Here is a 22,603-nt window from a genome sequence, read left to right on the forward strand (position 1 = left end):
TATACGCAGAATAGGTATATTTACACCCAAACATGTACATAAATCAAAAAATAAAACAGTGATCAATAGTGCTAATCAGCCAGAAACATGCAGTTTTGCGTTGCACGTAAGACATCGACAATTATCTGCCGAAGACGTTAATGTAACTGACCTCAATATTACTGAGGTCAGTCACTAGCCTACTATAAGGAATTCTGAGTATCGAACAGGTGTGTAGAATGTCGCATCGAAATAAATCGACGGATAATACACGATGTGACGGGTAAATGAAATGGAAAATTATTTTCGCTCATATTTTTCCTACATCCAAACGTTCAAATAGACCAAGTGTCGCGTTAACAGATGTTCTCATACGCCAGTTAAGAATTAACATCGATATCTGTGTAAAAAATAAACAAGCAGAAGAGAGTACCAACAAAAATATTATCAAGGGTAACATTTAGGTTGTGCAGTATTTTATTTCTGTATCACGTGTGAAGACAGGTAAAGCCGTACAATAAGTTGGGATCAGGCAGCCATGTAATTTAACTACACAACAAATCTAGTTCGCTAAAATAATTGGACCAGTCGTTTCCTGTCCGTCTGCCCGAAATTGAAGCTGGCTTCTTCGTTCTGTCCACGGTCCATGACATGTCATCCTGAACTTATGGGAGATCCTATACGTAGTCTGAATTGTAGTAATGTAATTGACCTCCCTTCCATTCATCAGAAGCAATGTTTCCGAGTGCGACTAGATAGAAATTCAATTACATCAGCTACAAAGAGACTATGAAAAAAGTAACGCCTGGAGTAAACTACACTCTCCTCAAATCAAAGTGAAATGTTTTCCGTCTGTTACTTTCCGGGCTTTCTCTCTTAAGTGATAACCAAAAGTAGGATTGAAATATTTGAACACTCTTCCTCTAAATGCATTTCAGTCCCGAAACAGCTTTTACGTTCAGTTTAATCGCATTCTACCCTTCTCTTTGTGTGTGCGCGTGTGTGTAATTGAAATATTTAATTCTTCCATTCGGTCAACTGGATTAAAGCGAAGTGAAACTTTTTTAATAAATTATCTCGGACTAATTCTAGAAATGATTGGGAATGTAAAATTAAATTTAAAGCACCAATCAAGAAAACATTTATATGCAGGTATTGCTGTTTCTCTGGGCGTTATCCGTTGTTTGGTATTCTAAAATCGAAGCCACATTGTCATCGAGCTCTGTTCCCATCTCCAGCTGAAACTGCCTACTTACGAGGTGCGATCGGAAAGTTTCTAGACTGCGCCTATAAAAACCCGTACACTTATCTCAGGTATTAAATTCATCCATCACCCTCGAAGTAGTTCCCCTGGGAGTGAACACAACGATCCCAGCGCCGCTGCCAAGCCTGGAAGCATCCCTGGAAATCTTTCTTTGTCACCCTGTCAAGCACCATCTGCGATTCTGCCTGAATCTCTTCTATCGTCTCAAATCTCCTTCCCTTTAGCTGAATTTTCATCTTTGGGGAGATAACATTAGAAAGGAAGTTGGGGTCAGTTCTTGCAAGATCTTTGAGCTCCTGACAAACGAGAAGTCGATTCTGCTTCTGGTCCTCAGACAGGATGCGTCGCATGTGGAGTTCTTCCTTTAGAATCAGCTGACAGGTCCCATAGCCTATCCCAACAATGTCGCACAAGTCGTTGATGGTACGACGTCGATCTTCGTGAATGGCCTGCCGAATCTTCGTAACATTTTCGGGCGTTGTGCTCGAAGATGGTCGTCCAGAACGCTCGTCATCATCGACAGAGGTTCGGCCATTTTTAAAACGTGAATGCCACACAAAAGTTTGTGCACGACCCATTGCGGACTCCCCAAATGCTTGCTTTAGCATTTCATAGGTTTCCGTAGCCGTTTTGGCGAGTCTTTGGCAAGAGATTCAGGCAGAATCGCAGATGGTGCTTGACAGGCTGAAAAAGAAAGATTTCCAGGGATGCTTCCAGGATTGGCAGCGGCGCTGGGATCGTTGTGTTCACTCCCAGGGGAACTACTTCGAGGGTGATGGATGAATTTAATACCTGAGATAAGTGTACGGGTTTTTATACGCGCAGTCTGGAAACCTTTCGATCGCACCTCGTACCCTGTTGCGTCCGACAGAAGGGGTAATAACAATAATAATCAATTTAAAATTCAACGTGCACTAAAATGTCAGTTATTTCCTATCAACTGTGATATGGTCCAAGTATTTCCGTGTCACACACCAAAATTATCAGTACTCTGTCCAGATTGGTGGGCACGTAGTGCGGGACATGGAAATAAAGTTACACTGATCATTATTATAAATTAATTTAATTTAATTATTGTTGTGCCAGATGTCCTTCTGTTCGTTTACAAGTTGATATTCAGATGTACTACTTTAAGTGATGGAATGTTCACACTCTTCAGGCAAACTAAATTTTTCAGTGCTACCAACATCAGTTTTGAAGTAAAGAACAACTGCCCTTAATGTTATACATTCCCTTGTATTTGGTGAGTACGTTTTGTGTAACCGCGTTTAAAATCCACGTAAATATTCGCTTTGAAGGCATGACAGCTACGGGGTACGTGATCATTCTGTAGTAGTTCCATAACTAAACACTGCATCTCATTAAATTTGCTCTACTGTCAATGACTGTACACGTATTTTATTTTCCAGCGAGTGGAAACTAGATACGAATGGAAGTAGGAGAATGGACGAACGCGCGACCCAACCAACAGGAATGTAGCAAAGAGCTGTAAACTGCGAACTGGCTAGTTCACACCGCAAGACCACCAAACACCGATTTCCCATTGCATCACCCCGATTCACTAACCACTGAGCTTACCGCTGTACCACACAGATCTCCATTACGAAGCCACCGACCCCCCCCCCCCCCCCCCCCCCCCCCGTTCACTGTGTCCCACATTAATGCCTGCCTCATCCACACCACAAAGATTTCGATATTGTGTTATTCTGCATTCGCAGTTCCAGATATTATATCCTCCGGTGGTAAGTTATGATACCAAAAAATTATTACTTCCTGACAAACTCATACCGCAGAACAAAGTCCTACAATAGCACTGGCAACAACATACTGAAACGAACTATGTCATCATAATTATTTAAATAAGAAAATACTATCACCAGGCGTCTATTAATTGGTGGACGATTTGTAGGGCGCATAATTATTTACTTAAAACACATGAAAAAAAGTATATGAATGTGTGACCAGATGTGAATTAAACTTGAATATTGTGTGATTGTTGTGTAGCATGAGTTTTTCGTATGGGTTATAAATAAATAATCACACGTCCTTCAAATCTTCCGCTAATTTATGTAAATTCTGCATATTTTTAAATTATTGCGTATAAGCTATTCTACAGTGCTCCAAACCCACATTAAATTCGCGATGCCATATGTTACAGATCCTTAACAGAGATATTTATTTTGTTACTTTCATGTAAAGTGTCTATTTTGCAACGAACTCAACACACCCCAGTGTCCTCCTCGCTCCAGTTTATCATTGTTCCAGAGCGATAAATTACTGAACTGTGAATGAACAGCCAATCGCAATACAACTAAATTAATTTTATAAATTACCATGTTAATCGCTTCAATGGGTTCAGCAGATACGAAATTAATTCTCATATACCACGAAACAGGAGATACTCTGCAAAATCAGTGTTATACATCGTATATCAATGTAAGTTTACTAATAGTAAGAAGATTTCTGTCTTCTGGGTTGTTGCGCTGTGTAGTCTGGTCGATGTTTACCAACGTTTCAGAGGTCATACTGCCTCCGTCATCAGGGCGATTCTTTCTAAGTTATCTACGCTGTGAAGATTTCTGTCTTCTGGGTTGTTGCGCTGTGTAGTCTGGTCGATGTTAACCAACGTTTCGGAGGTCATACTGCCTCCGTCATCAGGACGATTCTTTCTAAGTTATCTACGCTATGAAGATTTCTATCTTCTGGGTTGTTGCGCTGTGTTGTCTGGTCGATGTTTACCAACGTTTCAGAGGTCATACTGCCTCCGTCATCAGGGCGATTCTTTCTAAGTTATCTACGCTATGAAGATTTCTGTCTTCTGGGTTGTTGCGCTGTGTAGTCTGGTCGATGTTTACCAACGTTTCAGAGGTCATACTGCCTCCGTCATCAGGGCGATTCTTTCTAAGTTATCTACGCTATGAAGATTTCTGTCTTCTGGGTTGTTGCGCTGTGTAGTCTGGTCGATGTTTACCAACTCCGTTATCAGGGCGGTGGTCCGCAAAAGATGTATGAGCTCTGCGAAGTTGTTAAGGTTACTCCGTTTGCAGATAACACGAACTAATTAAGATTCTATGCAGAAAGAATAGTATCCTAGTTAACAATTTAAAGTACATTGGTAATGTGTCATCTGATTTAAAATGAAACAGTTACACACATTGCCCACGCAGCGTATTTATAGGTTTCGTATGATTCTCAGAAGAGAAAGCAACCTTCTCCTTTAACAACATTAATCAATTCATCTTTGTAACAAAGATGAATTCTGTTCTTTATGTTGGAGCTTAATATTTATGTTTATTAAGTACATTTCAGTACTTCAGATGATTAAGAAAAGGATCTATGTTACTTTCTGAAAGGAGTACAAAGACCAAGCGACGCATCCTTGTCCAAATAACAGTTGCTTTAATTCAATTGGGCCCTAATGTGATGTGGATATGACACACCACCGAGAGGACTTCTCCTATATTGTTGCTGGCAGTGCAGAATGGCGTTGTACAAGCTCAGGTCACACTGATCAGTTGCCGTAAGTGATGGATTAAGTTAACCTGAGCTACAGGAAGGAAGGATATCATGTCAGATTGGAAGAGTAAAGTATGATGGGAGACATCTTAAGGAGGGAAGGGGCATGTCACTCACAGCGACCCATTTCCGGACAAGCGAACTTCCATCCCGAGTTACTGCGAGGCATCACAAGTCGGAAGTTCACTAACTAACCATGTTGAAACACCTAGAAACGTGGCCTAATACTAAACATAAATAATAGACGAATACCCGCAAGATGACAAGAATGAAAACGGAATGGATATACTAGAATAATGAAGCTAATATTCAACATTTACGATTAACAACAATTTTCAAGAATTTCGGCAAAACGTATAAAGGTGTCACAAGAGAATATTTAAATCGGCTAAAAAAAACATTCCATGTAGTATTGACCGTGATGATTCACAAAGCTTGGTTTTGGAAAACCTAAACGTCAACCATGGTAATTAAACCGTACAACAATTTTTTCAATCTTCTGTACGCTGAAGATGGCTAACTTCTAGAATGTAGAAGCAACTGTCTGGCAATTGATGACCGAAGTTTGAAAGAAACTCATTAAAGCTTTTACCACCATGATGCTTGTTAAGGAAATATAATAAATGAAATAAAAACAGGCCTCCGTGCAACGCTGAATACTTAAAACAATTCTTGTCAGTCCCAAGAGAAAATGTAAAATAACTCTTATTGCCCCTTTTTTTATCAAAGCCATAAACTATACAACACTTCTTAAAACAAGCGAGAATCCTAAGTAATATTTCATTGTACGTTGTATTATACATACACAATTCGGGGTCACAATTACGTATAGTGTTTTGCAGGGCATCCGTTCGTCCGACCGTCTTTCGTATTCTCAACCTAGGAAAGAAAACTTAAACTCCTGGAATATATTTCTGACACATAACCTTAAATTTTACAGGACGCTCAAGAAATATCATTCCAAAAACGAAAAATGTTTCGAAGAGTAAATACCGGAAGAAAGCCGAAAATCTGTCCTGGGTTCGAGTCCCAATAAAGGGAATTTCAGCAGATCGGTAACTAAACACGACAGAAAAACTTTTAATTTCCTCGACAAATCTAAGACAAATGTAAATGTGTGTTTGTCATAAAATACATGTTCATGTTTCTTCACAATTTTCCTAAGACACATTTTTTTACATCGTTAATTACTTAGGAACGAATGTAGTAGGTCGTAGTGCATAGTGTCTATTATCGTGCTATTGTAACCAAAACTTGAACACGCGGTGTAACTATGAAACCTAACAAAGAGGAAACCAAGCCATCACACGATAAAGACGATGGCAATCGACGTGGGTTGAGTTAGAGTCCCTAGGTAACGCAGCGTCAAATGTGCCCACTGTACTAGACCTTGGCGGTGAATGACGCAGAAGATTTTAAGTATTAGCGAAAGGATACGAATGACAATTCGCGGGGCCGACGCACTGTTCGCTTCGTAGGCTGTTGGTGGTCAGCCAACCTTGGTACGCGGGGGGGGGGGGGGGGGGGGAGAGAGAAGAGATAACGCTCTTTTTAACATCTGTGACATAACCCAAGCTCGCACATTTTGCGTCCAGTACAAGTATCTGACGTGAACTCGGCTAACCGCACCAAGTCATCGGATGACTAACCTGAAGGATAACACGTCGAAACCTATCACCAAGAAACGGAATTTAGATTACGGAAAATCGTGGTACTTCTTATTGGTGAAGATTGAACAAGACCGAAATGCCCCAAAAAAGTTATGTTTCAAGAAAAGTGGTGCAAATATGTATGAAAAACGAGATGTCTATTTCACTTCTGACCTCAACATTCTGGAAGCATAGAAATAAAGAGAACAAGAAAAGACGAAGTAAGAGACGAAGATTCCAGTGGAAACAGCTCGAGGGTAACAGCAGACATCTTTTCGGAGAAATGCCTCAACTCGCCACAAGAAACTCGTCCATAGACGTCGGTTCATGTTTCTGACCGAGGCACAGCATCCCTCTCCATATCGCTCGCCTGTCCAACGTCCCTGCAGATTACTCCAACCCCTTCCTCCCACTAGCAGCCGCTCACACCCACATACACCGCATCCACGTCCCCGGGGGCACATGCAACTCCTCCCCATACCACCACCCAAGACAGAAAAGCTCGGGTTCAATTTCCATGAAATACGCGAGAAAAAATAAAAGAAGAAAAAATTATATTTCAGTGGCGGATTTATGGGGGGGCCGTGTGCCAGCCGAGGCTACTAAATTGAATATTGTCGGATTTGTACATGTAACGACATCAGTTAGGTCTGACAGAGACAAGTCATGAACATTTTCAATTTTATGTCCATTCGTTCATAATTTAAATCTTATACCTCCCTTTCAAAACGGATGTAAGAAAATGATAGTGCATATAGTGGCAGTAGATTAAATGGGCAAGTCGTGAAGCTATTGGATTAGAGGAAAGCAAAAATAAAACCTAATTGTCAACTTCAGAGGTGCTGAAAAATTAGCATACAAAAATGCAAAACTTTTTTTAAACCGTGTGTCCAGGAAGTTGCCGAATTTAAGGCGTTAATAAACTGGCTCGGAATACAAGCACGTGGCTTTGATTACATGGTTGAAAAGTTAGAACGTTAGAAACAAAGGAACAAATATAACAAAGACATACTACTTAACGCATTAACATAAATCAACTTATGCTGAAACCTGAAGTAGACAAAAGAACGTTATTATTATCCTTTTTTAATGAGTCTCCTTGCTTCCGCCCTGATGATAGAGGCAGCAAGGACTTCTGAAACACTGGTAAACTTCTACCAGACTACACGGCGTTACAACCCAGAAGACAGACACAATAAACAGATCCGTGGAACAAGTATGTGGATCGTGAAGTTAACTGATACAGAATAAAAGAACAGATCTTCAATATGATATTAGTGAATCTTGGAGACCATAAATATGCATTGAAGACTTGCTAACAAAATGCTATATATAATACTTGATACCCCATTCTGCTTCTTCTAAATCGCCTGGCGTTTACTTAACGATCTGCTCAGATTACATAGCGTTAAATGCAAAATAATATAAGCAATGAACTGGAAAAGAAGGAAGTTGTGATAATGGTCTAATTTCAGGTAATATCCCGATTCTATTTAGGACTTATAAAAAACCACTTTACACCTGAGTCAGGCAATCAGGTTTCAGGCCAAGATTTGAACCCGAGGTCTCCTGCATCTAACCACTTGATGCGTTTCTAAGCACTGAAACGGTACCAAGTCAGACGCTTTGGTTCATTCACATAGGCTACGAATAAATTATTCTGCCTTTTACACGATTTCCCTTAATATCACTTAAATGTCACGCATAGGTCATGAAGTGGAAATAAAGCCTGAATTCCGCCACTGGCTTCCGGGTCTGCCCGCCAATACACGTGACACTGGCATATTTGCTGGGCGGAGGCAACTCTACAGAAGAGTAGTGTGGTGCACCTCTTGTAAGCTACGCAAGTGGTAGGAACTGTTCTCTACAAGCTTGCCTACACAGCCACACATGCAAGCGTTCCCATTCCCCCTCAATTTATACCTCGTATCTGCCCACCAAGTCATGTCGTCCCAAGAGATCACGCCGACACACCGGGGTTTTGTCTGTTGCGTTCCGTACTCTGTGTTCTCGTAGACAATCTACAACATTTCAGTGCCTACGTCGGTAAAGTACATTCGACATATAACCGGAAACTAAGAGAAAGGTAAAGATGGCTGCTTTCTGGGTTGCGTCGTGTGGTCTGATAGAAGTTTCCCGACGCATCATACATACTTCCTCAGTCATCAGAGCGATGACAAGGCAGCAAGCTCCTCTGAAAAGTCGTTAAATTTGTACTAGACTACACAACGCAACAACCCAGATACAGCCATCATCAAACTCGCCAGACCTCAGTAATAATAAAGGTTTGCATCGTCCTGGAGTACCTGTAGACAGAGCTTCGAAATGACTTGTTTTACATTTGATATCTCCGTATATCCACCGTCGTACAGTGTGTTCACAAGACCTACAACTAGAATCATGGTGGCGTCACAGTAATATGTGACGCTGGATATGGTTGTATGCTTAAAACCTAAGATAAAAAAGATTAATCACTTACCTAAAACTCCTAATCACTGTTCTGCAATTCGATTAATTGGAATTCCGAACTTATTTACATCCACGCTGTGATAAAGGACGTTATTAAGAATTCTTGCGACAGGTCACGCACTCACTCACCTTTCATCAAACATGCCACGTGGCGTACTAAAACATTTTTCTGCAATGCAAAAACGTAACAACAGTACGCATGCGCATAACTATTAAACCCTCAGCTGCGAGGCTACGTAACAGTTCACATGTTTCTGGTAGCAGAGAGCTTACCGTTGATCAGCAAACGCTGATTCGGTGCTGTTGTAACTTACTGCTACGAAATTAATCGAGTTATTTTCCGCCTTTCTGGAAACCCAAACGTAGCGGTCGAGTTTTTAACACTCCTGCTTCGTTTGCGGAAGGTTCTGGGTTCATGTCCTGACTGCAGATTTATACTGTTCCTCAGTTTATCTGGGTAAATGCCGGGTTAGTAACTTAAATTATACCACATCTTATCCAACTCACTATTCACTAATTATCCAATTATTCGACTCCATATAACTGAGCTACTGGCAGCGACGTTAAATAAACAACTAATTAATATTATCCTACTGAAAGAAATCGTTCAGTATCGATCTCAACTCCATAAAAAGCAGAACGTACAGTCGATATATGCTGACCAAAATGGAACTAGACGAATAAATTTTACTGTAAAGTCTACGATAAATTTCATAAAAACAAATGGGAGATCCCACACATAGACAGAAAGACAACTTCACCAAGTACAGTTTTCTCTGTACATTGCGTACATAAAACTGCATGACAGTAAACAAAAATTAATTACAAAGTGAGACGTACTTTCTTCTGTCAGGTTCGACATCCAGAATTCTCGGGCTGATAGAATTTTTTACTTTACATATTATTTACATGCTAGGTATCAGGGATTAAGAAGAAATTATTTTCGGAATTCCGTTGTAAATTATCGACAATTTTAACAAGCACTACTTTTTAGTAACCTACAACAACCCCAAATATTATATTTCTAAGCTGATAGTACGTCTTATCAAGTCATTTGACGCATAATATAGACCTATTCATGCAAATTTAAAGTATCCGCAAAAATTAAACTGTTTTCTGTAGCAAGCCTATGGTACTAGAGACATATAAGAAATTGAACATGACAACTGATACAGAGAAATTTAATTAAAGCTGTAACATATTCTGGGTACTGAATAATGTTGCGTTGGAAAACATTCCGAATTTAACGTGAAATTAAAAGTAATACAGATTTTAAATTTATTAAATAATTTTCATAGTACAGTGAACGTTGCTCGTGAGCAAATTTTATGCAATTTTTTACACGCATGACCCCAAATTATGAGCCTCGAAAGGACTTTAAAATAAGTGAGAGAGGAAAATTACATATGGAAACACCTGTCCACAGTTCGCAAGAAGTAGCAATAAATCACGAAAATAAGCAGTGCAATTCTCTTAAGGAAACATCTGGGTGAAGAATCACAGACAGTTACTATGGTTATCTGAATTCTCTGTTAACATACCTTGTAACTCACGAAAATAACATTTCAAAGAACAGTGATAACTATATGTACCACCGCCTTAAACATACACTAACTGCGTTAATTTTTGTCCATAGAGTTTAATTTGACCTATGGGTTTCATACGATTCTCAAAATAACAGCGGTTATTTATTTTAAAAAATTATCCCAATTAATCTTTGTAATGGACAAGCGCTGTGTTTTCTTTGAGGTAAAATAAGTTTCTAAGTATTATTCAAAAAAACTTGGGCTTTGAAGGGCCTCATTCTACTTACAAAAACGGAAGAAACTGATATAAAGAGATTACATATTTGAAAATCGGATTTTCTTGCAATAAATATGTCCTAGATAAATCAAAAAGATTCACGACTTAATTATCTTGTAAAACATATTCATACATCATCTCCAAATTCTCCGTTGATAAAATAATCGGCCTTACCAGTTCCACCATAAAATTCCTATACAAGATGTTTGCTTATCGCGGGACATGTAAGGGATGTATGAACTCAAATTAAATTACATTAACAACCACCGAATCTCACGGATATCCAGAAATTTTGATTCTGGAACGGCCTGTCTGGTGGTCAGTGCAATTGCATGGATGTAAACGGTCTCTGCAAGGACAGAATTTGATTTCGCCTTCATAACCTACTTCTGTCTCCGTCCGTTTTCCTCCCTTTCTCCCTCTCCTTTGTCATAATTATCTTGTCAAACAGCCATTCGCAAGTTTGCTGCGAAAGTCAAACAGTTTACTACAGCGCCACTGCTTAAATTCAACGCTGATGGCAATTAGCCAGGAGAAAGACCTTATGTGTCTTTCCATTAAGAAGTTAAACAGAATATAATATAGTCATACAGAAACAGTAAGGCGTTCTGTCTTTCTCTTTCTCTCGTGTTCCAGCGCTATTCCTGTCTTCCTCGTTTCATGATTTAGATTGCTGCAGAATTCTGCTTTTCAAAATATTATTATTCACATTCTAATTGCTCTCAACGAACACTGAACTCATTTGTTACTGCATACGCAATCGGAGCTGCACAAGAAAGTGATCGATGGAAAATCACACTTCTGTTTGATTTTATATGGGCACAATAAATTGCCAAATTACTGCTTTGATTTCTTGCCAAATAATTTTCTGATCATGCCTTCGAGTATCTAAAAATTGATCTGGAGCGGTGCATTCGAATATTCTTTATAATTTCCTTCTTCCTTCCTTCCTTATCTCGACTCAAGAATTAAACTAGTCGTTCATTTTTTACTCTCTGCCCCATTTTTAAGATTATTAAATCAAGGACAATAAGATGAACATGAAGCTAGCATACACGAAAGAAAGAAGAAATGTAAACGAAATTCTGATTGAGAAACTTCAAGGAAGGGCACCAAATGATACAGCTAGACGTGTAATATCAAAATATATCTTCAAAAAACATAGAGCAAAAGTTAATTCTGGATGAAAAGTACCAAAATTAAACCAACTTGAGCGTTTTGTGAACAAGGTAATAAATATCTTTTTTTCCATAAAAACGTAAGGGTAACTTTTTAAGAACGATTACATATTTCGTTAGAAAATGGATTTGTATCGTACACTCTCAAAGGAAATATGTCAACTATACAAGTGTAGTGTTACAACCTTATAATATTAATGGATGACGTTTCACAATCATGTAATTATTTATCATTGTATTTTAAATATATACAATTGTATCTGCCTGCTTATTGTACAACTTCACATAACCCTATTAAAATACATTTCTTCAATTCCTTATAATTTTTTGCCATCTACAAATACCCTACTTTTAATTTTATTAATCTTATGATTCTTCGATTTGAACATGTTTCATATACTAACTTATTGTATTTTTTACTTTTTAATCTAATTGTTAAATTCATTTACAAATCATTCACGATATATTAAAACTTCGCTCTGAATTTTCCATATGAACACAAAAGTACAATGTGGCCTAAATATAATTTTTTCGAATTCACGGGAAATAAAGCTGGTAATTATTATAAATGACAATGGCAGAAAACCTGAGCAAATCAGAAATTTCATATTCTAAATAATTAACGAATGTGAACATACTTTATGGCATGGAAAGGAGACTAAAAGAAATTACTACACAAATTCTGCAGAATAATCTCTAGATTAAACTCACCAAGATTACTTTCACGTGCATCAAAATGTACGGCAATAGCAAAATGCTTGTTAAATTTCAAAAATTCCCATACACGCCACTGCTAAGTCTGGGGCTACTATCTGCCAAAACTTCGCCGCACACACGGTATTTAATGAAATCTTTAAAGGAATTCCTGAAACACTCTCTACTGGAATAGCGCTTTCATTTAGAGACGTCTGTTAACGGCATTAACCCAGGCCCAGACATTTAATATAATTATCACTGAACAGCGTAGGGCATCGAAGGAGACGTACTGGTGTGAGCGAGATGACTAAGCTAACTTTAAGGCTTACAACGCGGCAGAGTTGTTACGCCATTGTGAGCAATGACTAGCCAATGCAGAAGTAACAAGGCATTGTATTAACTCGCGTTACTGCTATCTGCAATGCGTTCTAGTGTTGCCTCCAGACAGACAGACAGACAACTGCTTGAAGATGGCTGTATTCTAGGAAGATATTCCGTATAGTCTGGTAGAAGTTCCAGAGGTTCTTGCTGCCTCAATCATCAGAGCGATCGGCGAGACAACCTCAGATATCAACGTTAATCCTGTTTAATTATCCTGTTATATGATATTAACTTCTCTGCAAAAAAAAATTGTCCTAGCTGTCGTCTGAACTTTAAAATCAAAGTGTCTTTGTCATTAGCGAAAAGGTCGTAGTTAGTTTCACACTCTATCGGGCACGAAGTGAGTTCTGAGTGAAATGCTGTGTTGGTGGAGTCTCTTACCTTTCTGGTGCGCGCAGAGGTTGTGGTCGTCCTGTGGAGACGAGGTGCAGGCAGTGAACTAGCGGCAACCAGCAGGGGGAGAAACTGTGGAGCAAATAGAGAGGCAACGTAAGTGAATTGGACATCCGAAACATTTCTTATTCATGAGCTGCGCAGACATAGTACAGACCACGTTGCAGTACGTCAAGGATGTACAAGATTTTGCTCAACACGCCTCATGGCGTAGTTTTGGGACTAAATGAAGACAACCCTTACCAAGTTGAACATTATCATAACCTCCACCATATGTTTGAGGCTTCATCTCTGACCCAGTACTTGGCTTGTCTCTAAAAAAAGTTAATTTAGCTAGTGATGACCTGAAGTTAATATTAAAATTACTTCACTGAAGGTTATCACCCGCCCACATAAAAATTTCACACAAAATGTTAGTATTGAAACCATGAGGGAACATAAAACTTGGGAAACGCATATGTAGATGGTTGGAAAAATTTAATGGAATTTATGGCCCTGTGTTTAGAGTTGCGGAGGCAAAGGAATTGTTAGCTGTCCTGTGGGGGAGCTACAAAGAAGTTAAAATAGTGGCCTACATATAGGGTACACTCGCCCTGATGACGGAGGCAGTATGACCTCTAAAACGTTGGTAAACATCGACCAGACTACACAGCGCAACAACCCAGAAGACAGAAATCTTCATAGCGTAGATAACTTAGAAAGAATCGCCCTGATGACGGAGGCAGTATGACCTCCGAAACGTTGGTAAACATCTACCAGACTACTCAGCGCAACAACCCAGAAGACAGAAATCTTCATAGCGTAGATAACTTAGAAAGAATTGCCCTGATGACGGAGGCAGTATGACCTCCGAAACGTTGGTAAACATCTACCAGACTACTCAGCGCAACAACCCAGAAGACAGAAATCTTCATAGCGTAGATAACTTAGAAAGAATCGCCCTGATGACGGAGGCAGTATGACCTCCGAAACGTTGGTAAACATCTACCAGACTACTCAGCGCAACAACCCAGAAGACAGAAATCTTCATAGCGTAGATAACTTAGAAAGAATTGCCCTGATGACGGAGGCAGTATGACCTCCGAAACGTTGGTAAACATCTACCAGACTACACAACGCAACAACCCAGAAGACAGAAATCTTCATAGCGTAGATAACTTAGAAAGAATCGCCCTGATGACGGAGGCAGTATGACCTCCGAAACGTTGGTAAACATCTACCAGACTACTCAGCGCAACAACCCAGAAGACAGAAATCTTCATAGCGTAGATAACTTAGAAAGAATTGCCCTGATGACGGAGGCAGTATGACCTCCGAAACGTTGGTAAACATCTACCAGACTACACAACGCAACAACCCAGAAGACAGAAATCTTCATAGCGTAGATAACTTAGAAAGAATCGCCCTGATGACGGAGGCAGTATGACCTCCGAAACGTTGGTAAACATCTACCAGACTACACAGCGCAAGAACCCAGAAGACAGAAATCTTCATAGCGTAGATAACTTAGAAAGAATCGCCGTGATGACGGAGGCAGTATGACCTCTGAAACGTTGGTTAACATCGACCAGACTACACAGCGCAACAACCCAGAAGACAGAAATCTTCACACTCACCGCTGTGAAAACCTCAAATCATACATTCGCCCTGACAAAGTGACGGATTAATTAAATTATCAGTAGAATTCTATTTCACTCAACACTGAAAATGTCGACCTATTCCACAACTCATTCAGACTTCGATTATTCTATGGAAGACAGAAGACGTGTAAAAGCTACGCATCATACCGAAGGAAACCCGGGGACATGCGAAAACGCGGATAGCGAAGCGTGTATAACGAGATTAATCTATATTCAGTTCGGCGTCTTTGTATTATTTACAACAATCTGTTCAGAAATTGAAACTATATAATCGATTAAATAAATAAACTGGCAAGAAATGAGCATCCCTTATCTGCAACCGTGGATGAGTAGAGGAGATGAGGGGATGTTGTAGAAGGATGTATGTAAATAAATAATCTGCTTCTAGAGCGAAGCAACATTGATATTTATGATCTGCATTCATGAAGCTTGCGCACCGGTGACCATGCATATACAGGAGATGAATCTCAAAGTGTGAAATGCCCTCGCTCCACTCTACTCCACGAAAATACCTGTACTGTAATGCAAGACATCTCCAGTGTTTAATGAATAGCTCTCAGAAACACGAACCTAGAACTCAAAGACCACTGCTTGAGAATGCATTTCCTGCATTAAAATTAAATTCTATGTATGAACCGAACTATTCGTTTTTCAAAGCTTAATTCTGCGGCTAAGAACAAAGACTTACTTCCCTCAGGAAGTTTAATAAAGGGAAAACCTTTTATTTAAGGCATGTCGGCGAAGAAGTGCGTTGCCAGTCATTGTAGAGTTCGTTTCATAAATCCAAAAAGAATAATCTTTTACCTTCTCCCCCTCCTGCAGATCTGAGAGCAGATGCCCTCATAACCAAAACCGCCCTCGCTTACTTGAGAGAAATACTAGTACCTGGCGTCGGATACGACAGGGCAGTACTTGAACATCCTTTGTTTAAGAACAACTGCACATATCAAGTGTCATTTACGAAGAATATGTGATTTGGCAATGAAATAGAAAAGAACAAGCAGACAAAGTAGAATACAGGTCCAAATTAGCGAAAGAACAAGATTGGGAAGATGTACTCATTGGAGTACACACAAATTTCAAAGGTTTTCCTTACGCCACACCACGGGCGATGATGTCAGTAAGGCAACCAAGGAAACAACAAGTGCAATAATCTGTATCAAAGACAACGATGATAGCCAAAGTATTGTTGCAACAATTCGGAAGGCCATAGTTGCGAATATGCGATCCAATGTCATTGTTACAACAATGCAGAAGGCCATAGTTGCGAATATGTGATACAATGTCATTGTTGCAACAATTCAGAAGGCCATAGTTGCGAATATGTGATTCAATGTCATTTTTGCAACAATTCAGAAGGTCATAGTTGCGAATATGCGATCTAATGGCATTGTTGCAACAATTCAGAAGGCCATAGTTGCGAATATGTGATATGTCATTGTTGCAACAATGCAGAAGACCATAGTTGCGAATATGCGATCCAATATAATTGTTGAAACAATTTCAGAAAGCCATAGTTGCGAATATGTGATCCAATGCCATTGTCGCAACAATGCAGAAGGCCATTGTTGCGAATATGTGATCCAATGTCATTGTTGAAACAATTTCAGAAAGCCATAGTTGCGAATATGTGATCCAATGTCATCGTTGCAACAATGCAGAAGGTCATAGTTGCGAATAGGCGATCCAATGTCATTGTTGCAACAATGCAGGCCATTGCTGCGAATGTGATACAATGTCATTGTTACAACAATTCAGGACATAGTTGCAAAGATGTGATCCAGTGTCATTGTTGCAACAATATGAACCAAGGTAATTTTTGAATTAATGTGCTCTGAGGTGGTTGTAACAATGTGGTACAAGACGCGACAGACATATTGACATAGATAGACCCATAAGGAGTTATTTGCTTACTCATCTTCACGAAGCGGGTTCTGCATCCTTACCTTACATAACCCGAACATTTTGAGTCAAACCAATTTGGAATATATGACACCGTCCTAGGTCAGGAACAGACACGCGTACCTGCCGAATACAAGTAGTTATCACTGAACACGACTGCTACAGTGTTGTTGCTTTATGTAGTATATCGACGTTTCAAAGGTTCTTGCTGCCTCCATCATCATAGCCCTGATGAAGGAGGCAGTACAGACCTCTAAAACGTCGACAAACGTCCACCAGAAGATAGCCATTTTAATATTCCAGCATGCATAAATGAACTTTGGTCGAGTCAGATTAAACAGAAGTAACACGCAACAACATTATTTATTACATTAATTTTTGTAACACGGTGACATTGAAATTATATATTATTACGTTGTGTGCACAGATGAATTTCGAAATATACGTAAAATAATGTTCAAATTAAGATAACCAAACTAATCTCCACCGCCATTCGTTATGAAATTAATTAAGCTTTACCGACTCATCGGTGTGTCTGTGCCAGTTGTAATCTTTCGCAATGCCTTCTCCTTCTGTCTGCCCTGGTTTTATTTCCACTGATAGCAGACTGTTAATTTAAGCTCTGGTTGCGCACACAACTTGCGTAGTGACTGAATAATAACATAGCAGTAGTACTACATTTCACCCTCTGCACTTCCTTGATTACCTAACTCACTCCACGAACCAAAGACCTTAAGAAGGAAATAGTCGCTCAACTAGCCAAGATATTTACCGTAATTTATAAAAACTGGATATTAATTATTGTGTTAATAATATCCCGACACTTGTCTTTATAATAAGCCAGATTAATCCACTTCGTATACATCATATTTATTTATGAGACCTGTTCGTTTACGTATGCCTATGTCTTCCAATTGGCCTCCTCGTTTCAGATTTTCCGAATAAGATTTCGCATGCATTTCTTATCTCTTCTATTCGTGCTACATGTCCCGTCCATCTCATCCTCTTTCATTTTAAAGCCTTGATATATATGGCGAGGATCATAAATTACAAGCTCTTTGTTATGAAATTCCTTCACGCTCTATTATTTATTCTCGTTTACATCCAAATGTTCTCGTTTTAACATCCGCTGATAGACCTACGTTACATACTCGTGTTATGAAATGAGTGTTTTCTAGAGACAGACGCCTTATTGTTTTTGTGCACAGAGTTAAAACGACTGGGGACACATTCGACCTAAACAAAAAATAGTGGCAATGAACTGAAGTGACAGGAAGGTTTTCAGAAACTAGTATGATTACTGAACTTGAAAACTCATCTATAAGTCTCTGCTCCATATACAAGTCTGTGAAACTTGAGAATAACTGTATACACCACTCTATGTCCAGAAAATTATGGAGTGTGATTTACTGACAATTTAACATGACAGTCTGACGTATAACACTAATATAATGACGATGCATTATTATTGAAACATCTTATTCTCTCCATTGCACTGCTTGATAGATACAGAATGCTACCGACCTAAATAAAGCCAGCTCTACAACTTAACAACCTTGAATTCTTTTAAAAACACCAAAACGTTGAATACAATTATGATTGGTTCTTATACATTTGTTGGGCACGGCTTACAACACACACACGTCTACCAAACGGGAATCAACAAACCGTGTTAAGTCAAACAGGCATCTGACATCCAGAGACATACAAGAACCGAAAACAAAATATTTCAGTAAGAAACGCCATAAACACTTTCTCTAAGCCGTCTCGCGTTATCATGTTTTTTTTTTATTACAATCAGAAAGAACAAATGTCAATTTTCTCAGCAGTGCCGCGAACTACAAAAATAGTTGCAGCCTTATAACTATCTCAACGCTTGTATCCTATCCTGGTTCGACAAACGTAAGTTTTCAAAACAGTGTGAAATAGATTAAATTAATTTTCCGGGGTTCAACCCTGGATGAATGATACATGAATCAACGGCGAAGTATGTTACAGAAACAAGTAACAAAAACCAGTAAATAAACTGGATAAATATTCTTCAGAGCATAAAGGGGAAATGTTAGTAAAATATGAACCTTTACAGCAAGTTTGGATGTAACTGTCTTCCCAACACACCAAGAACATTTACAATGGTTAAATTTACCCATTCTCCTCGGGAACTTACTTTCATGGTACAGTGGTTATTCCCGACAGTTGGTCCAACCGTGCATTGCACGTGCGTTGAACATACAGTAGACACATTTCAGTGTTTTAGGAGGAGAGGGTGGACGTGGAGGTTAGAACTCATCCATTTTACATAACTTTTACCCTCCATCTTTCCGTCCTTGTCTAGTCTGCAGATATTTCACGACTCCTTCCTACTACCCTCTTCTCACGCACGAATACAGCGTTACAAATTACAGTTAGCCATCTCGTAAGGGTCAGACAAGAGGCTTCCATAGTGAATTACCCATAATTCTGACTCCTAAGACGTTACGAAACACGAAAGTTTGCTGACAGACCTTTGTACATTTCTGAGCACTAATTAACAGCAGCTAGAAGTGACGAAGAGGTAGTTCGCTGGCTCTGTCTTAAAGATTCTGAGACATGCTACCCTTGGCTGCAGTTGCATTCCTTCGAGATGCTTCCACTCACTGAAAGTACTATTAGTACTCGCAGCAGCCAGGCCTTGCTAGAAATCAATAGATGCCTTCATAAGTGACATCAACAAGGAGACCTGGCTCGTGGAAGCAATCACGTCGAACGAGTGACGTGCATATTTGCTGGTGGAAAAAATCTATTTCCTTCTTTCAATTTCAAAGTGAATATCTCAATGCCATTCAGTCTATTTACTATGCTCAATCTTTCTTAAGTAACCAAATAGCCCCGCCTTGTATGGAATCACAATGTTCATTACCGTGTTCACAAAAGCCAGCTAAGTTTTCTTTCACTGCTGACTACTTACTTTTTTTCCCTCTCATTAACGCGGGCTTTAAAGATTTAAGAATAATTCTAATATAAGTTTTATGTAAACTAAACTTATCACGTATAAAATTACTTTACTTGATATAATTCAACGTTGCTGTCTGTAGATGTTTGTAATTTCGCTCCAAAATCAAAAATGTTTTACACAGAAGCACCTCGTCTACAATCTACATTACCAATTACCTTTTTTTTAAATGTTACATCTATGATTAACTGTAGGATAAACCATACAACGTATTTTACAGCATAAACTGTGTCTATACAACTCCATATGAAGTAAATTTAGCTCTCCTAGCATTTTACTGACTCTTGTGTTATGAAAATGACTGTTTGTGTCAAGCACTGACAGGATTATTACAGTGAAAACAATGCTAAAGCTGAAACTACTTATTCCTCTTTTAAAATTCAGCCTATCTGTTTATTTATTTTTTACCTTCTGAAGGCCAGACAGCTGTCGATAAAGAACACACAAGTAATATTACTGCACAAACAAAACGTCGGAAACTTCCGCTCGATGCCATACACTTCAAAAATGTGTATATGCAGGGAAATACTGTCGGCTTACTAGTCGTTCAGTCAATCTGGTCCAGGTCTGCGGCTAACTCAGCCGGGGAGGAGAGGGGGGACAGACAGGTTTCTGTCCTTTATTCCACCTTTTAACCTGATGACGAAAGCAGAAATCAGGTTTGTGTGTTTATGATTTTATAATTTAGACGATGTACGGAGCCCAATAGAACAATTCTACACATTATAACGAACCACAGAAATATTCAAACGTCGATCACAGATGCTTCACACTGACTTCTTTATGAATGAATGGAAGAAGAAAATGAAATTGTAGATGGTGGTCTTTCGGGTTGTAATGCCTTATGCTCCTGTAGATGACAGGGTCTATCCGAGCGGCCGTACGCTCCTTCGATGCGTTCGTAATGACCTACCAGACCACATGGCATCACATCCCAGATGACCATATCGATATCTTGACCCCTGTGATAACCAGAAATCGCAAAGAAACAAAACATTATTTCTGCACATTCCCGTCATAGGGCCTATAACATTACGGTAAGAGTGAGACGCCATTTTTTTCAAGATGTAACATTTAGTAAGTTTTGAGGTTCTCACGGCGTCGAGTATAAAGATGATCCTCTTCTAAACTGCAGCAAGGACCTTGGTATATTTTTACCAGGCTACACAGCGCTACTACCCAAAGGGCAACCATCTTTGTACAACATTTACTTTGTTGCCCCTTCGATATATAAATGTCGAGATTCGGTAAGTTCTTCTGGAGGCTACTGCACTCAGGAGATAGTGCAGACAGTTCTAGAGATGACGAATGTCTCAATGAAAAGAGACACTTACATACTGGAAGCACTATGCTGCAAGATCTCATAACTGTAAGTTATAATTCATTTTTGCTTTGAAATTCCATGTAGAATACCTTAAACCCAGAAGACAGCCATCTTCAGACTCAGCGCCGTCGAAACCTCAAATCCCACAACCTAAAACATTGGTGAATTTTGGAAAAGAAGACGCGAACATTGGTTCATGCGTTTGTTTGTAATAGATTGTAGGTGGTGAAGAACGGGGTGGGAAGGAAAATGAAGTTCGCATTGACATAGGGGAACAGTTGAAGGAAGAAACAAAACAATATCGCTGTGTTTCTCTGCTTGTGCTTGAGGCATGAAAACGAACTCCAGCAACAGCAGAACTGTTATCCCGTGTTTTCTCCAGCTAACACAACTTGTTTCCAATAAGTGGGGTCAAAACAAACAACGCGGTATGATGCAAAGGGATGGAAGAGAAAATCCCAACTGCACGAGGCCAATTTATGAAGGAAAAGTTGCCTTTATAGAAAACAAATACAACGTTCCAGATCAGAAATAAAATCAGTAATTACTAGCTCCGACTCTATTCCACTGCCTGAAATAAGGGGCATGGGTATTGAACTCGTCTCACGTTGTTATGAGATTCCGGCATCCATGCAGAGAAGTCGATGTCGGAACAGTTGGAGTTACCTACTAAATACGTGCAAGCCTATACAGTGGGCAAAAATTTCATGTTATCACCATTGAGTTGGCAGGACGAATACTTATAATCCATTCAAGGCATGAAAATATACTTGTTATTTTTTTATTTTGGAAGCGAACGTCGTTTGCACAACAAACCAAGAGAACCGATCATCGCCCTGATGATGGAGGCAGTATGACCTCCGAAACGTTGGTGAACATCGACCAGACTACACAGCGCAACAACCCAGAAGACAGAAATCTTCATACTCATCGCCCTGATGACGGAGGCAGTATGACCTCCAAAACGTTGGTGAACATCGACCAGACTACACAGCGCAACAACCCAGAGGACAGAAATCTTCATAGCGTAGATAACTTAGAAAGAATCGCCCTGATGACGGAGGCAGTATGACCTCCGATACGTTGTTAAACATCGACCAGACTACACAGCGCAACAATCCAGCAGACAGAAATCTTCATAGCGTAGATAACTTAGAAAGAGTCGCCCTGATGACGGAGGCAGTATGACCTCCGAAACGTTGGCTAACATCGACCAGTCTACACAGCGCAACAACCCAGAAGACAGAAATCTTCATAGCGTAGATAACTTAGAAAGAGTCGCCCTGATGACGGAGGCAGTATGACCTCTGAAACGTTGGTAAACATTGACCAGACTACACAGCGCAACAACCCAGAAGACAGAAATCTTCATAGCGTAGATAACTTAGAAAGAATCGCCCTGATGACGGAGGCAGTA

General features: G+C 39.5%; 1 protein-coding gene across 7 annotated transcripts in view; it reads right to left on the reverse strand.

Annotated features, from left to right (window-relative positions):
- The window catches only part of LOC110829531 (discoidin domain-containing receptor 2), a 349,423-nt gene that overhangs the window by 295,527 nt on the left and 31,293 nt on the right, over positions 1–22,603 (reverse strand). For 2 of the 7 annotated variants that reach the window (XM_087351862.1, XM_087351863.1), the window contains exons 1-2: positions 20,271–20,436; positions 13,317–13,400 (exon numbers count right to left, since the gene is read on the reverse strand). The gene's annotated coding sequence lies outside the window, so the exon portion shown is untranslated. Of the gene's footprint in view, positions 1–8,887; positions 9,020–13,316; positions 13,401–16,914; positions 16,995–17,389; positions 17,440–20,270; positions 20,437–22,603 lie in introns of those variants that run through there. The other 5 variants (XM_087351869.1, XM_087351868.1, XM_087351867.1 and 2 more) reach the window with 4 other exon arrangements.

Source organism: Zootermopsis nevadensis, unplaced genomic scaffold (assembly GCF_977971745.1).
Source record: "Zootermopsis nevadensis isolate Lab colony 2312 unplaced genomic scaffold, Znev_1.0 Znev_ptg000020l, whole genome shotgun sequence".
Classification (NCBI taxonomy): Eukaryota; Metazoa; Arthropoda; class Insecta; order Blattodea; family Termopsidae; genus Zootermopsis; species Zootermopsis nevadensis.